The following is an 18,486-nucleotide window of genomic DNA, read 5'->3' on the forward strand; positions in this document are numbered from 1 at the left end:
AATTTACTCATAACACAATGTGTTCCAGAAGTCAGTTGAACTTCACATCAAAACTGCCTGAATTACATTCATAGACACTTACAGTACATTTCTTAATGTAAGAGGAGGGAACTTGTTAGGAAACACTCCCTGTAAAAGTGAGAGGAGCCAAACTTGCCCTGCAGTCATAAGGTATGGTTCTGTCAAGTGATTGGCAGCTTCATTTTGAAAGATGGTCTCCTTGCAGGAGCTACTTTGAGAAAAATAGTTTGCTCATCACTACTCTAAAAAGAAGAGAACTGAGATGAGTTTATTAAAGCTTTAGGCTGAGTATCTTTTTAGGCAGACAAAAGGAAGCAGAAAAGATACAATAGAAAGCATGCTGAGCTACTGTAAATTATATGAATTTAGTTTAAATACGTTTACAATACTTCATACTTTTGCTACCTTAGAGGGTCTTGATTATCAACAGAAAAGGTACTTAGATAAGATGTCCCCTGGACCAAACACCTGGGAAAGCAATAACTTACAGGACAGTAAAATGCAGCTGCATCTCGGGCTGCAGTTAATGACAGTAGTTGAAAAACACTGTAGAGGTTATACACTTTGATCAAAATAGTTTCCATTAAATGGAGCACGTTTTAGAGAAGATGGTAAATCAAATATAACAGAGGGATAGTCTGAGTCTTTGAATAGACTGTTTGGACTATGTGAATAGCATACCTGATTAAAAAACAAACAAAATGATTCCCCCCCCAAACCCCCCCCCCCTCAAATACCAGCAGCCAGTTCCAGGCTCAATTCCATTTGATGGAAAGTTTTCCAGTTATTCCATTGGGATCTGAATTGGATCTGGGAATATGGTCAGCTTCTGTTCTTTCACAAGTGTGATTCAGCTTTGAAGCTGGCTCTTCCCAGACACTCAGTGAGCAGTATGAAATTAAGTTTGAATTCTTGGAACTGAAAATGGTGCTAAAATATCAGAATGTTGAAAATAAAAGCAATGGTATTAGTAGTAGTTTCTTTTGAAAGGAAATTCAGTCCTTAAGCATTATTTATTAAAAAATATAAATACATTGAATGCAGATGGGAACTGATGTATATTTCTAGTTTACCTTCCTGTGAGTAAGCCAAGAATTCTTCAGTAAATAGAAAGATTATTCTCCTTAACTTTCTAGGACATTAATCATAGGATTGTTATAATGTACAGTTATAACTTACTTAAGCTTTTGCTGAAATGTTCACACAAAACTCAATTTTATCATGTGGTCAAACTAAGCCAGAAAACTTGAATTCTTCTTGTTTTCTGTGTTTCATTCTACTCTTTCATATGACATTTACTCTATGAATGGAAGGAAGTCTTAAGCCAGAGGGTGAAAATCCTTTGTCAAATAATTTCTTGAATTTTTGTAAGCCGGTATGGATAGGCTTGATATGTGGTAGTTGTGATAAGGATATGCACGTGAATAAAAAGAGAGGAATGTATGTACATTGAAAGGCCATTTTTAATTACCTAATGTATCCAACACAGAAATGGAATCAGTACAGGAAGGTTGCCACATAATAAAAAAAAAAAAAGGCAGTAGCATCTTCTCACACACCTTAATTCAGTTTTAGCAATTCATTTTCTATCCTGCCCCCCTGTGAAGGGGTGCTGGCCTGTAGGAAATACATTCCTTCCTTTTCCCTGAACACCAGCATTGTCCTGTGGGCATCCCTACAGAGTCCTGGGGTTCCTGCACATCCTAAGTTACGTTAATTTAGTTGAAAATTGGAAAAGTGAAATAACCTTGTGCACTTGACCCCAACAAAACAAGAGATCAGTCTTATCCGATCTACTGTGAAGATCATACCTCCATCTGTATTCGTGGAAGGGAGCAGAACAGATAAAAGGGGTGAGAGTTTCCTAAGACTGTGGCACGGGGGTGGGAGAAGAGGGTGGGTCACAACCTCTGTTCTTTTGGCTAGCAACCAAGATGTCGAGACCCTTGCAGGAAAAGTGATCCTTCCGTATCTTCCCAAGTGTGCCCTTCCCCCCTTGCACTGTTCCTCATATCCAGGCCAATAAAATTTCCAGTTTGTTGGGGTAGATGGATATTATTTTATATAGCATCATCATCCTCATGATCCAAGATTAGTTTCCTTACATCCTCCAAACACAGGAATGTTTCAAAGGGGTTTTCTTTGGCTGTTGTGTGTGATATTTTTCAAGCAGGGAGCCAGTTTAATCAGGATCATTCATTCCTTTGTTAGTAAGTAATCTCAGTAAAATAGAACTAGCTGTTACTTAAATATTCAAAAGTATTTGCTATCTGAAAAGACGAGCTTACAGTTTGAAATGGAAGATGAGTAAATATTAATGGGAACACACTGTACTCTTTTCTAACCCAGCAAAATTACACATGGATTCATGTTGTACATGCAAGATAGTACATTTTGTTCTGGTTTAATCTGGCAGGACTGTGCTCTCATTTTTGTACAGGATTGCACTAACCCCTTTGCATATTCTGTTGCTATGTGTGTACTTAAGAATTACATGCAGATGAAATTCTTTGGCTAGATATTTTCAAAATTCAGTGAATATATCTTTTTCTTACCCCCTCTATGACTATAGAAGAAAATACCTTATAAGACCTGATTCGATACTGCCACCTTTATTCACGGAGGTGACATCTGGACAGAACGGTACATTATAGTTTTGACACATTTACTGCTTTATCTTCAGGGAAAAAGGAAAACAGTGATTCAAAGCAAATACTTTTGAGAGCTCCCAAGGAACAGAAACGTAGAAATGTTTACATTGAGCATTTTCTTCTAGCTCCCGCATTGTTCAGCAAGCTATGTCTTGCATCAGTGCATTGCATACTGCATTTCTAAAATTCTACTGAGTCAATGTAATTTAAATCTAACTTAGTACCAAATAGATTCTGATGCATAGCCAAAGACTTCATCTGCCATTAGAAATTAGAGACTGAAAAAAATATGCCCCTCTCCTGTCATTCTTGAATGAGTTTTAAAATAAATATATAAGTAATAGCCCTTCCCCCAACTTTGAGATATAAGTTGAACCTTGCCATAAGGAATAGTTTCCTAGTTTCCTTTCTGATTTCTTTTGGCTTTTCACCTTTTAATCTACTACAAGGAATTTTTTTCTCTTCCAGAATACTAGTAGTACTGGAAAGCTTTCTTGCAGAAATAAAATGTTCTTGTTTTCTGACACTTAAGGTATTGCTTCCAAGTATTAAAACCATTCCATATGACGGACCACCAACAAGGACAGCGGTGAAAGCTTGGTTGGGCTGAGTATGTTTGAAGTACCTTTCCACTTTGATTGGCTGGCTGAAAGAGACAGCTCGGGGGGGGGGAGAGAAAAGAAAAAAGAAAAAGAGGTTATCTTCTTTTAAGTGAGAAAATATTTGCTTGACCAGTTAGCTTTCTAGCTGACCATGCTCCTTCTAAATTTTATGATGTTTACCAGTTTAAACTCATAACAAGGACACCCTGATTCTGGAGTTAGACATACGGCACTAAGTAGTCCAATCCTGGCAGAGAAATGTAGTATTTCTAAACAAACCTTTTTTTAAAAAAATGCAGTCAGGAAGAGTGGTAAATATGGGCACCTTGAAACCACCCAGCAAGCGATTAAAGTAATGAAAATCTGCACTTTCAGACTTGTGAGTGTTTAGCTATGCGAGGTAAGGTAGAAACCAGTGAGTCTGTTTTCAACTAGATGTGCAAGTTCTAATACACAGGCTGAGGCTGTTACAGTTCTTTTAATAACTAGCCTTTCTTTGGGTTTGCTAGAAAAGTCTGCTATAAAGAGAATGCCAAAATTGGGAGAGTAAATATTCTGATATATGCCTTGTCCTCCACGAAGAGAAATACTCTGGCTTGGTTTCTGCTTTTTCGGGGGGGAAGAAGCACAGTATTTAAAGTGTTAATTAAAAAAAAAAAAAAAGCAGTTGAACCCAGGATCTGGATGACTTCAAAAATTAATGTAGAAATAAACTGATGGAACCCATTATTCCACCTTTTTATTTGTAATCAGCCAGCAATAGATGGTAGTGTTTGTTGTGTAAGTTTTTCACCTCATCTAAAGTAAACTACTATGTGGACAGAAGTTGTCTTATGGATCCAGCTGGGCTGACAGCCATTTTTCCTCAATTCCTCACCTGCTTTCTCCACTCCACCTGCTGATGATTGCCACCCTCCCTGGTCTGCCTGTGGAACTGTACGTGAGTCACTGCCTGGTTTTGAGTATCAGCTGCTTGCTGGCTTCTGCTCCTAGTCTGAGCCTTTTTATTCCATTGCCAACTAGTTTGCATGTAAATCACCGTGAAATGGAGCTAGAAATTTTTGGGCTTCAAGATGAGTCATGTAAGGGACAAACTTATTACAAATTAACACATCAGTGAAGACAAGCGCTAATCCTGAAAAGGGAGTAAGATTTGTAGTTAGTGGCATGCCTGCTACCCAAGTACATAAAGCTCAAACACTCCTCTTTTGAGAAGGAGCCAGAAACTTGTGTTATACTGTGACCTGACATTTTTGTTGATACCCTGAAGAAGCATTCAGAACTATTAAAAAGACTTAACGTCTTGAATCTCAATGTCTAGCTCTTCATTTAAAGATTCTTTTTGGAATGAAAAAAGCTGTTCTCAGGTGGGCTTAAACTATTTCAGGTGTCTTTCTACAATCCAAACCTTCTACCAACAAACACTCCCGATGGTTTCATTTGTGTATTCTGACAGTGAGCTGATAGGCTTAATTTTGTCTAAGCACCAGAGGTGCAACTGCTAATGCTTGGCTACCTGAATTTCAGTATTATGTTAGAAATATTCCTCTTCAGCTGAGTAAGGGACTGACCTTGCAGTCCTTACTCAGCCAATGTGCTGATATTAGAATAACACAAATTCCACTGATGAATCCTGCAAGTGGTTCCATTCTCTTAGCTGGGACATCTTGTGTAAGTAGCAAATTATGAGGTAAGGTTTGTGCTACTCCATACTAATCCTACAGATGTTAATAAGGAGTTTTAAATCATGTTCAAAGAGTTTAGAGCCATGTGTTTGTAAGGCTGTGTGAAGATAAAATGCATCATTTGGTGTTTTCGTGGAAATTTAACTGAAGCTGATGTTAGGTGCTCCCTCGTATTTTCAATTCTTTTGCTTGTTTTTTCAATACCTTTATTTTCTGTTCGCAGATTTAATTTGGACCGCTATTTTTAAGATTTTTTTTAATATATATATTACTTGGATAAGGAAATTAGCTCCGTAATCAAGTGAAATGTGTTTCTGATTTGGAGTGGGAGGTGGGGAAAGGAGGCAGGGATTAAGAGCATTACATTACCCACTTACAATTTCAGGCAAAACTGCTCTTACAGAGACTGGTACTGCGTAAGTCAGTAGGCATGATCCTATTCAAACAATACTTTTGTTTAGGCTAATTGCTTGCTGGAAGTGTGTGACTAGCATATGCACAAGTAATTATATCATTAGTGATATATTCTTGTGCGTGACAGATTGCTTGGTAAACTGAAAACTGTTTTAATATGCTTTTGTCTATTGGCCAACTGAATGGGGAACTGGCACTTTTTAAAGCACCAGCTAATATTTTAAGCTCAGGGTTTTGTTGATCAGAGAAAATAGTGGAAGTGCTGCGTGCGGTACATTTTTCTTTGTGCGCTAAGAACTACAGACTTCCTTGTTTTGTTCGTATTACTGCATTAGTCCCAACCCTGCCAAAGGTGTCTGCATGTAAATCGTACTTACAGGTCTACACCTCGTGCAGGATAAGTGCCTTCGCAGGGAATCTGTAATAATACAATTTCTGCAGAAAACACCACATTTTATATCACTTCAATTTGGACCAAATACCTGCTATGAGGCTGTAATCCTATTCCACTAAATTCTGTGGTAAAACTCGTTGGCCTGGATCCTTAGTCCTTCTGTGGCTGTGATAATACTGGCCTCAGCAGCTGGCAGAGGATTCCCAGGTAGCAGAAGCAGCCCCTCATTTGCAAGTTCCTCCCCCAAAATGACTTCTCAAGGAAGAAAGGAGAATGGACAAAACTTTCAGGTATTTCTCTTATTCTTGGTCCACTGGGTGCGGGACGGATACTGAGGCTGCTCTAATGGATGATAAAAGGCTATACAGGGATGCATAAAGCTTTGCTATATACCCTTGCTTGGAGTGGTGTTGAGAGCGGCTTGGACACAGTATGTGACTGAGACCACTGACTTGGGCAGAAAGAAGATTCAGACTAGAGGAAATACCTATTTGCAGGGACTGAATGAGAAATAATCAGGAGTATCTCTTCTACTAATGGAAAATAGAACTCAATTGTTAAAACACATTACTTTCTGATATACTTATTTTCTTCCTTTTTTCTTGGACATATCTTTGGGGCCACAATTACATGTTTATTCAGTTTGAGGTTGGTCTATATATATACAAAAAACCCCTTTTAATATTAAAGTGCCTTGTTTTTATAGTGTCTCTGCCATGCACATTTTTCATAAAAGATTGAATTTTTTTAACTCATGTTCAGTGTTTCATGTTCTGAGGGTTTTCAGTTTAGAGTTTTCCCAAATACATTTTTCAGTTCCTAGCAATAGACTCAACGTCCTTCCCCCCGCCCCCCCCAAACCCGATGCAGACAGAAGGATGTGTGCTTGGGCAAATATTCTACTGTAAAGTCTTTAACTCAGTTCTGCTACATTGAGCTAGTGACAAGACACCTGATAAAATGAATTAACAATATACAGACTAGACATTCATTTGACATTCTTTACTGGAGAACAGTGATTAAACCATGAGAGATTGATACAATGTAATGTGAATTTACCACTGACCTCCTTATGCCCCCAGCGCACCCCCAGCAGTTGGCACATGTACTTATCCAAGAATTTTGACATTGATAAAGGCTTGGCTTCAGACTTCTAAATTAAGACTGAAAGGTCTGGAGGTAGCAGAAATGATCCCATGCTTGCACAGCTCTGACGCACCACTGCTATCATCTATCAATAAGAGTCCACTGAGATACAGTAGAGAAGTGCTTCTCAATCAGAGATATATTTCAAGTACTGTAGGAAACACAATGCTTGGAACTGGAAAGCCATTCTTCAGATTGTACATGGAAGAGAGGGTGTTTTAGGCTGACAAAGCCCAGTGGTGAATTAATTAATCAAAGAACTACGTCTTTTCACTGCTCTCAGTCAAGACCAGAACAGATTGCGTTTAGTTTTTCAAGAATATAGGTGAATTTATTGAACTTCTCAAGCTGTTCAGAACCTTCATTAAGTTTTGCACGAATGCGAAGATAAAATTATTGTATTGCTGAATTTTTCACGAAGGATAAATGTGATGAATTGTTCTTTTTTTTTTTCTTCTGTGCTGCTTCTGCCACAGATAACGTTAAAAGACCCATGAGAGTTTATAGCAGCTTCTCTCTGTTAACATGGAAATCCTTAGTGCAACAATAAAAGAAACTTGAGTTTATACTGGCTCTGAAATAATGCTGAGTAAAATGCTTGCTTGATGAAATGAATCATTCTATGTGAGGTATTTCTGATATCATTCTATTGTTTTGTAAGGCAGTGGGTAACTTAAATGGAATTTACATTGTGGAGCATGTGGATAACATCCCTCACATCCTTGACAGTCATCCTTTCAGGCCTGTCCAGCATGGAAAACAGATTTATAGTACAGGTTGGATGTCACAATGACCTTTGTAGTGGAGATATACTTGAACCTAAATCTCTTCCAATTTGTATGCCACTAATGTGGAAGATGTGGTGAAAAGCCTTCTTTTAAAAATCTGCATATCTTGGCTGTTTCTAGAAATAGTTAAGATGGTGCTTGATATCATTAGCACTTGCGTAATGAACCAGCCGTGGGACAGCTAAAGAACAATCTCTTTACCACTTCAAACAGTTATTTCACTTCACACTATTTCAAAATAACTGTCAGCACTGCCAGTAAACCTAATTTATTTCTACTGACTATTAGACTTCAAAAGCTATTTGCTCACAAGGATGAAAATTACATACATTAATTACCAATTTTGGCAGTAAGAACAAAAATGGTAAATGTAGGTTCTTGAGAGGATCACTGCTGACAACTGTATTTATTATTTTCAGAGCTTAGAAAGTGTTTCAGGTTGTGATACTGTAAGATCTGAAGCATTTTAATGCTTCTAATGTGAAACAAACTGTACCAGGCTTCACAACACACATTAGTAACGTGCTGTTGATATAATGACAAAATAAGGGGACTGTCTCTTCTATTTCCCAGCTTTCAGCAACTGTCTTTTCTGATATCTAATTCAATAAAAGTGTGTTTATGTAATGTAGTCAAGTGATCCGGCTGCAGCATGGCCAGGAAGGGCAGGAGCTCTTCTCCTTTAGTGACTGGATGCTAAATCTTTGTGCTGTTTTATAAACAACTGTCTCAGTTTGTGAAGGGGAGTTATGCCCTTGTACTTGGTTATGTTAAGACACTGATAAGGTAATGATTGATGAAAAGAAAGAACAGAGGAAAATGCCGTTATTCGCTGTTTTTGTTACAGAAAGCAGAACTGATTTGCAGGGCAGGTCATAGGATGGGCAAGAATGATTGAGCTTTCAGGATCAGAACAAGGCTAGGTAGAAGAAATAATATAAGAAATAATATCTTCAGAATCAGTTTGGCTTAAAAAAGAAAAAAAGAAAAGGAGTACATGAAGATTTCAGAGATAGAAGTAGCTGTAATCCCCGATTAAGCGTCCTGGTGCAGTGTGTTTCAAGTGTCGGGTTGCCTGTGTAGCTTCCCACCAGCACCGCTGCTGAGCCTAGCCTTGGAGGCTTATCAGCACTTGACTTAAGGGTACAGAGGATGACCATGGTTTTCAGTAACAGAACTGGGAGAGTGTTTTATATTAAAATAAAAAAAAAACCCAAAACCACGTATATGGAGTTTGTTATTCATTCTTTCATGTTATGAAAGCTCAGTGATTTTTTCTTTTTAATTCTCCCTCTGTTTTATGTATGGAAGTTACTTGCTGTTCTGTTTGGGCCATAGCCTAAAAAATATTGCTTATTTTCTAATCCCTTTAAACCATTATCCTCAGAAAACCACAGAAGCTTTGGGCGCAAATTTCAGTATGCAGGATGTCCTAGGAATGTCAATAGATCTTTTTCCATGTCTGAAACTATTTACAGAAATAAATGCTTGCATGTGATTTGAGGCAATGGTTGAAGGTGCTCAATGCTTTGGGTTGAGTGTTTAGTGCAGTCTTTGCTAAAGAGTAATGCTATGCTTGAACATTAGCCTTCAGTACTTTAATGTACTTGACACAAATCATAGGTCTGACGTTTTGTGGAATGATTGGCAAATCAAACATTCCTCTTCATTCTCTGTTTTTTTTTTTCTCCACTTTCCTATAGACAGGCAACTGTTAAGCTGATTCTTGGTCTAGAAGGATTGGCAGTTAGACCTCTGAGAATTGGAAACAATCTGGACTTTTTTTAATACTCTGAGACTATTGGACTTGACCTCTTGCCACTTGAGCCTATGTAATTGAGCTTTATAAAAATATCTTATTGCTAGTAAATTTTTTTTGTGTTATCTTGCTATAAGAGAAATTATTTTAGTGTTTTGATGGTATAAGCCTTTATTCAGTTGACAATTTTATGTTGCGCAGGAGAAAAAGGACTTTAAAAAAGGCACCAAACCTTTAGCTGATTTGCAGGTTCATGAAGCAGACTAGAGTATTTGCACATGGGTGAGACAAATTAGTAGTAATATGCTGCTGTATGATATGGGATGTTTTTGTAGCTTTTAAAATAACCCTTGGGAGATCGTTGCAATTGTAAATACAAGATGATATGTTCTCTTTTACCTGATTATTTAGGCTTTGGTCCAAAAATCATAGTAATTTCAATAGACTTTGGATCAGGCCTTCACTTTTTTTAATGGAAAAGAGATTTGTCATTGATTTCAGGCAGATTGGATTCAGGTACCCCAGAAGAAATACTGTGGAGTGTTAGACTAAGGCATTACTGGAAAATGGAATAGAAGCTACAAAGCACAAGCATCATTGCAGCCTCAGCATTCTGCAGAGAGACAACTTCAATGTTTTTTCCAAATCTGGTGTCAAAAAGATGTGCTAAGACTTGCTGTATAATAAACTTCCTTAATTTGAACCAACTGCTGGCATATTTGGAGAGGATCACGGAGTTTTCTGTGACTTATACAAGCAAACCTATTCACACACCATGAATGCTGAAATGAATCATGTTTTTAAAATATTTGATCTGTTTCATTAATTATATTGTACTCAAATCACATCACAAAATATTGACAAAATGTGGTTTACTACTCCGCTCTCATGCCCCATCGTTGCTAAAAATATGCACATTTGCTTAAATGTGTAGCATATAGGTCAATGATCTTCCTTTGTCTAAACATCATGGTTTTATATGGTATAAATCTGAAGAAACAAGCTGTGCTCTTTCAGACAGCTCATATAATGCCTCATGACATCAATACAACATATAGTGGCAAAATACATCTTTTTGTTATACCATTTGAAAAAACTTAAACTAGTACTTACAATGCATCAATTTTACTTACAAGAAATGCAGTGCATTGGCTTGAATGTTTTTTTTCTTTGATGTTGCTAATAGGTGATGTAAAATATGTTCAAATATCAGACTATAAACCATAAAATTTTGCCACCTTTGAGTGCTGGTTTCAGTGGTAACTACTTGCGTTGGGGTAATATTGCATTCTAATATATGAATCAGAATTATATCTTAAGTATCTTATTTAAGTACTGGGGCTAAGTTTTAAACTTGCCCTGCTCTTTTTATTCCGTTCGAAAAAGATTTTGTTCTTTTTGCAGATATTTTTATACTTTACAGTGAACTTGCCAGTTAATGTTCATTCTTCTCCTGCTCCTTCAATACTGAGGCTATAGGGTAGTCTGTTTTTCTCATATTTTCAGCTTTGCATTCTAATGAATGTGAGGCAAAGAAAAGGAGGGTGAAAATATTTCTTATGAATAGTCCTTTTTCTATACAGTTAAGCGACTTCCTTTTAATGAAGACTGTTGCCCAAAAATTAATTTTAAAAAGGGTGTCTTTAGAGCATCAAAAGAGATTACCATCCTACTAAGATATAATTGTAATTGAAATGATCTCCTGTACTCTGCTACATGAGAGACCAAGGTCCCGCATATTAGAAGGGAGGTTTTGCTGGCAGTACCATGGAGTCTTTCTGAGAATTGGTTCTACATATGTTTGTTAATATTTTGGTGAGTGCGGACAGAAAATTTGGAACACTGTCTAGAGCAGATAGGATAGATGACCTCTCTTGCACAGACCTTACAGTCTAGGGCCCAAACACTTATGCACATGCATAACTTAATTCTTGTGAGGACTCCCGTCTACGTCAGTGAACTACCCACACAAGTAAAGATCCACATGTGCAGAAGTGTTGGCAGGATCAGGGCCTCGCTTCCAGCCCTGTTCTTTGAAATTTCACGCTTAAACTCCTGTAAGACCCCAAAGAGAGAGCACCTCTTGGGAAGATCTGAACATCTCCTGTTCATATTGCAGTGAGTGGAAGTTGAAATCATTTGTGTAATACGATGGGGCCAACAGGTCTTTCTCTTTCATAGCTCAGATGTGTACTGATTTAATAACTCCCATTACTCCAACGTTGTCATAAAGTTTACCATGAATTGCAATCAGTCTAGTTTACATTTTAAGTATTACTTTTTCTTAAATGAGGGACTTGAAACCATTTTTGCAGATTGACGACATCAGAAGATTTTCCAACTTAATGAAAAAATCCAAATGACTGCGTAATATTTTCAAAGAACAGACTGATGGAGGCTGGCCTGTTGTCAGAAAAATAGCGTATGAATTAACTTTGCTACGTTATGATTTAATTTAAAATTAACTTATGGTTTGTTGACAACATTCATATTTCATAGAATAGGTGTAGGGTGCAAGTTTTCTGTATTTCCTACCATGAAGAAAAAAACCCATTAACTCTGACATCTGTTTTTAGCACTTTCCTTCATATTTTTGGATGAATGCCTGGCAAAAGCTGGAAAGCGACTAAGAGATCAACCAAAGATGGCCTAAGGGCCTGTTCCCAGCTGGTACGACATCTGGAATGTTATATATAGTGGATAAATTCAGAGTTGTAGTTTAATAAGATTGGTATTCAAGCTTTCGGCCTACAGCAAAGGAAAGGACAGTGAAGCTGACAGCATGCGTGGTGCATAATATGTCAAGGTGTCTGAAATATAATTTGCTGGGTTTTCACTTTCATTTTGGCAGATCCCTTGTGCTTATATATAAACTTTCATCTAGTATTGTTTTGAACCCTTACAAAATAAAGGGTGAAGTCATATTGGTATTATATCCAGAATCTTATCTTTTCACTAAGCTTAGAGTATGTCTGGGTTTCTTTCTTTTTTCTTAGGAAAAAAGTGCTAAAGACAGATTTTTATGAGCTGACTAGAAATAACTTAAGCTGCTACCTTTGCAAGTTTCAAGTATATGCAGTCTTTTGCAGTGAAGATTTTACAGAATCATAAACTATTCAGGGATCTGGACTTGTGCTGTATGGAACCATACTTGCAAGATTTATGTCTCAGAAGGCCTGGTTGGTTTTTTTTTTTTTTTATTTAGGGTTTAGTTAATCTTCTAACTGTCTAATCTCCAAATTGTAATTAAATGTGTTGCTAGACGAGCCCAACAAAGTTGCAGGCAGGGATCAGTGGAGAGCCACCTGCTTACAACAGCTCTGAACATGGTAATGCTAGGTCAAAAAAATGAGCTGAAGGTGATTTCTGTTTGCAGTCCTGTCACTACAGTAACCAGATAGTATGCTTGCAAGTCCCCCTACCTTTGCATTGCCTTTTTGTGTCCCGATATAAGGTGAGCATTGCCTATGTTTTGCACTGCAGCCCAGAAGAGGATATAGTCTGTGTGTCTGGTCCTGCAATGGGCAAATCGGTTTACGTGACTGGGGCCAGACCACGTCGCAAGGCTGCAGCTGGGAGAGAGTTTGCTGAAGCATCTCCGTGTGGTGCGGTGCTGTTCTGCACACGATCCCTTTCTGTTTGGCAGCGCAATGGTCTTCTCTCCCCGATCTGCATCTTTCCTGTATGATGCTGGAGCAGGGGGGAGTCAGTGAAACTGCACTTCTAATATGTAAGTCACAGGACCGCGGCAAGGGAGTGTGAAGTGGAGGAGGGTGTGGTGTGTGAAATGTGACAGGGCTGTAATTGATGGAGGGGGTGTAATGTAAGGTCTTATTCCTCTGTTTTTTTAAAAAGGACTTGCTTTGCTTGATAATTCCTCAGCACATTGTGGTTATTTCTATGTTATTTATTACTATGCAAGATCTTGTAAGTGAAGACAAGGTACTTGAATATGATTTGGCAGGAGACCAACAGAGTCTAGGAGGAGATGGACCTAGAGTGGGAGGAGAGATGACTTTTACAGCTGCACTTTGGTAGCGGCTTAGATTTGGAGGTGGGAAAGCCAGATCTGAAATGGCTGCAGCTGAGAAGGAGAAAGCTGATGTGTCTGCAAGGTAGTGTCACTAATTGCTGTTTAGCTGGTGGGGATGTCAACAAAATTTTATTATAAACTTGTGTGTATGGTGCAGGTATACGTGCATGTAGTGCAACTGAAGCTTAAGAGGCTGAGATCTTAAAAAACAAGAACAGTGCAAGCTGTCCATTCCACAGTAATACTAACAAGATAGAAATATTTAACTGTTTTGATCTTAGCCCTTCCCTGTTTCTTCTGCTCTTCTGTCCAGATAGACCGTGTCACATGCTTTCACAGGCAAGTCTCCAAGCACTCAGGCAGCCTAATGGGTCTTCCCAAAGACAGCTGTTTTTCTACTAGGATAACTTTCACTTTTTCCAGAATAGAAATAATGCATATTTAGAACAACAAAGCGGCCACCTAAACCAAACATTATGTTAAGGTGTAACATGATGTTAGCACCACAGTCTTGTGTGATTTTTACAGTAACGTATTGCCCAGTCTCACATTGCTATCTGTTAATTTAAAACTGGTATAATCTGATGAAAATAAACAAACAAAAAAATAGTGGGATTGGAAATAGGAGGTGGGGAGGGGCTTTGACTGACAACTTTAAATCTAAGACTGCTAGCTGTTTTCATAAGCTTTTACGTGTTTGGGGTCTGATCCTGTGCTTGCAGTGTAGACCAAACTTGCTTATGTCCCTGTTATCTGTGCAGTAAGAGATTATGTGAATTAAGTTAAACCATATGGAGTAGATATTAGTTTACATAAATAGTGTAGATTTAGTTGGAGGAGTACTTTCAAACTGAAAATGAAGGATGTGCTTGGTTCTTGGTTGGAATTTAATAATCATCTTAAAACAGCTGTACGCTTTCTAGAAGGAACCTATGGTTATTGTCAACACTTTATCTATTAAAGACCATTTTGTATAAGATTTTATAACATTGTACTTTGGTTATGAAATATTGGTGCCAGGAACAGAATGATTTACTCTTCCATACGCAACTCCCTATGTAGCTTCTTTCGTAAATGAGTTACGCAATGCAATATGAATATAATGCTTTTAGATCTAAACAGTTTGTCCCTACAATGACAGAAAGCGTTTATGTGTGCCCCTTTGTATTCATGGCAAACACTTATGTAGACCCTGTTATTTTGAAGTGAAAACACTATCTTGTTTACTAAGGAATACGTATTTATTTTTAAATGAAACAATGCTACTAGCAATCATGTAAACCACTCTGTAAATGGAATTTTACCAGGGTATGATATGTACTTCTGTCTTCAGGAGTTGATTATTATTTACTATAATTCAAGAAGGCAGCAAAACTCATAGAGCTTCAATGCAGTCACATCGGGGGCGATCTGATAAGAATTGCATATAGAACTTTGAAAGAACTGCACATGAAATCATAGCTCTGATAGCAGGAATTTTTAACAAGTCTATCAAAACAAGGGTGGTACCAAGTGGCTAGGGAATAGCTAATGTAGTACTAAAATATATAGAAGGGAAAGAGCCAGGAAACTCTGAGCGTGTCTGTCTGATCTTAAGTGTATAAGGCTTTGGAATGCTTTTTGAGGAAGGAATAATTAATAACATAAAGGTAAATGGAAAACCGAAGAAAACAGATTTATCTGGAAGATCAAACCTATCCTAACTCATTTTATACCTTTCTTTGATCAGTTTTTTTTTTCCTTAAATGAGGGGAATACAGAGACCTAATTTATCTGGACTTTGGTAAAGCCATTTGATATAATGACGTACTGGAAATTAACTTAGAGGAGATGCAGTCTGGTGTGTGAAGTGGGAAGTGAGTAAGGAATGGGAGAGGAAGACAATAACTGACTGTGCCGAAAGAGGAATACTGGCCTAGAGAAAGGTTACACACAGAGTCACTCTGGGACTAGAGCTGCTTAGTGTTTTCATTAATGACTGGGACAAAAAAAGATTAAGATTGGGCTCATTACACTTCATGATAAGATAAAGTTGGGAGGAACTGTCAACACAGATGAGTATGAGAACAATACAGTAATAACTGGATGACCTTGAAGATGGGAGTAATAAAACAAAGTGCATTGTCATGCACATAGGGACCACCAGCAACTGGAAACAAGGCAATGTAGCACTTGGTTCTAACTTCCTAATACTGCTAAGGTCTAACATGGAAAATAACATTCAGAAAAAAACAGATGCAGAAAACAGTTTGTCAGTGTGATTAGGGAATGGACAGCTTATTTTATTACAGGTTTCTTTTATACTGGCTGAAGAAAGATGTTGATGACATATGATTGCTGTCTGTCACGGCATGAGGCTAGAAAGAAGTAGTAGTGTTTAAAGACACTGTGGGCACACCAGTAAGTGTATTGCCCTTCAGTTAATCTTACTATGGAAGTTAGAGGGAGGGTTTCTATCCATCTTGTAAGATTCTGAAGTAGCCGCCCAACAGGAGTATTGAGAGAGGGAACAAGCTGATGTGTTTCATTATGATGCACAATCATTTATAGATGTGTGATGCTGCTGCAAGTCTGTATTTGGAGCCTCAGGAGGTCCATTCCAGAACTGCATTTTTTTGGAGTACCAGTTATGAGAAAAAACGTGCCCTGGTGGTCATGCATGCGTATTTGAGTTGTTTAACAGATTGGCGGACAGGAGTGGTGTCTCTTTAATGTTCAGCTAGTTTGTGCATATGTTATTTTGTGTGCTTTAATAAATATTTAGTAACTAATATATGAAATTAACAGTAGATTCAGGAACATTCCTAGCCTATATTACTTGCTAAAGTATTTGTGCATTGCTTGTTCAGATTTTTTTCCTTGTTACAATAACTTTTCTTAGCAACCTTTATAGTTATTAACCTCTTTGTTTAAAATAAAATTCCTTCCATTAACGCAACATTTCATAGATGACATGCAGAGATGAAGAAAATTTCCAGCCGTTTTTTGCCAATGAGCAGTAATGCATATGCATCCAGATACTATTCAAGTTGGTTTGGCAATAGCACTGTAACTTTATAGGTTTATATGCTTACACTAGGATGGTTCCTGCTGTTTTAAGTATTGTCCAGAGGATATATTTTCTTAAATGAATATTGCTTGAAACCATTCATTTTTTGTGTGACAAGTGTAGGTATCAATTACTTTCTCTTATTGCCTGTATGGAATAGGAAATGTTAATGAAACTCAACTTCTGAACCTCCTGATTGGTAAATTCTTGGCCACCATGTTGAAAGATCATTGTTGCTGATGAAGCGAATGTTCTGTTTTACTCTTTAAAGGTCACACACGAGATGCAAAAATAGGTAAGTAATAAAAAGGGGAAGGTACTTGAGAATATGTATAACGTATTAAAATTTAATCCCAGTTGTCACTAAGCATGATATTATGGCAGATCTACCTGCTCCCTCCTTTTGTCCATCTCTGTTCTTTTGTCTGGCCTTATGTTTTCTGCTTAAAGGTACGGTCCAAAACTACTGAAAGTAAAAGCATTGGGGTTTCACCGTGAGAATTCTTCTGTGGACTTCAATGAGTCTCATTTTAAATCATGAAACAGTTTACTTTTTCTTTACATAAAGATGTGATACTTTATAGCTCACGTGTTGCAGGCTGTTGCACTGAGACTTTTAATGTGTGCAGTGATTACAGGATAGTGCCCTTAGGATTCTAGAAAAGCAGGAGAGATTGAGTGTAGATCCATTTTAACTCAGTTCTGCCTCTGAGACTGGATTCATGCTGAAGAAGCGGGGCACTGCTGATTTCCAGTGCAGTTAGACTCCATATTTTACACATTATACTTTTTGAAGGATCTGGCTGGTAGCATGAAAGGTCTGTATCAGTTATAAGCTGTGTGCTTTAAATCTTCTGCCCTCATGTATCGCATGTTTGAATTGCGTGTTTCCCTTAAGCCTAGGGTTTTTATCCAGAGAGTCTCCAGACCTGTTTTTGTCTCTCTAATGTGCAGTTAAGCACCAGGCTTCAGGTGGGAGGGAGACAGCTAATAGCTGGGAGGCATTAAAGCTTTACTGTTTGTCAGCTGTACCTGACTTTTGTAGAGAGTGATTAAAACTGCTCAAACACTTTTACTGAGACAAACTCGCTTGAGCGTGGACGATGGTTTTGTCTCAGAGCAAAAGCTTTTCTGCTCTTACTTTGGAGACAAATTTTGAACAGGTTTTCTGAGGTGGAAGGGGTCCTTCATAACACTGTGCAGGGAGATAGTGTTAGGCATTCATGCAGAATTACCAGACAGATATGCCTTGTGCCTGAGTCATTACTTCTACTTTACCCAGCAGTATTTTGGCCTAAAATCATAAATAAGATAAAAGGTAACACAGAAGCATGGAAGCAAAAGCCTTCTGTTTATCTTAGAGATATTGCCAGTCATCTGCCCTCATATAACTCTGAGTAGTTAAGGGGGAGTGATTTTTGGTATTCCACATTTCTGCCAAGCAGAAAATCGTATGAAAATAAACAATTTTTACCACTTTTAATGCTTTAATATAGCCTTATAGTTGTTAAAATAACATTTGTAATTTTTTACTGGAAATACTTATATTTGTTATCATTTAACTGACTCAGAAACTTACTGGCATGTGCAACATTCACCCTTCCAGATAAAAAAGGGATGATCCACTTGACACAAGTAGCAGAGCTCCTCTGCACAACCTTACAAATCTTTACATTGTAGATAAGGTCATTTGAGGATATTCTGTGTTTGCTCGCATTTGAGCAGAAATCACTATTAAGGCTGAATTGAGATAAGAGTTTGCCAGTCATAAAATGGATGGCTTAAAAATTGGCCGGCTATTAAGGCTACTTTTTATCTGTGGCCTGAACAGGGAGTATGCTTGAGACATCCTGTGTGTGTTTTCAGATAATGCCCAGGACTCTCATAGATGGTGGCTCTGAGTGGACAGGGCAATTAACTGGGTGCCCCTTTGCTATCTGGGTC

At 37.9% G+C, this 18,486-nt stretch overlaps 1 protein-coding gene across 4 annotated transcripts in view; it reads left to right on the forward strand.

Moving 5' to 3' along the window:
• The window catches only part of ADAMTSL3 (ADAMTS like 3), a 189,513-nt gene that overhangs the window by 32,351 nt on the left and 138,676 nt on the right, over positions 1-18,486 (forward strand). The window lies entirely within an intron of this gene.

This window comes from Aptenodytes patagonicus, chromosome 10 (genome assembly GCF_965638725.1).
Source record: "Aptenodytes patagonicus chromosome 10, bAptPat1.pri.cur, whole genome shotgun sequence".
Lineage (NCBI taxonomy): Eukaryota > Metazoa > Chordata > Aves > Sphenisciformes > Spheniscidae > Aptenodytes > Aptenodytes patagonicus.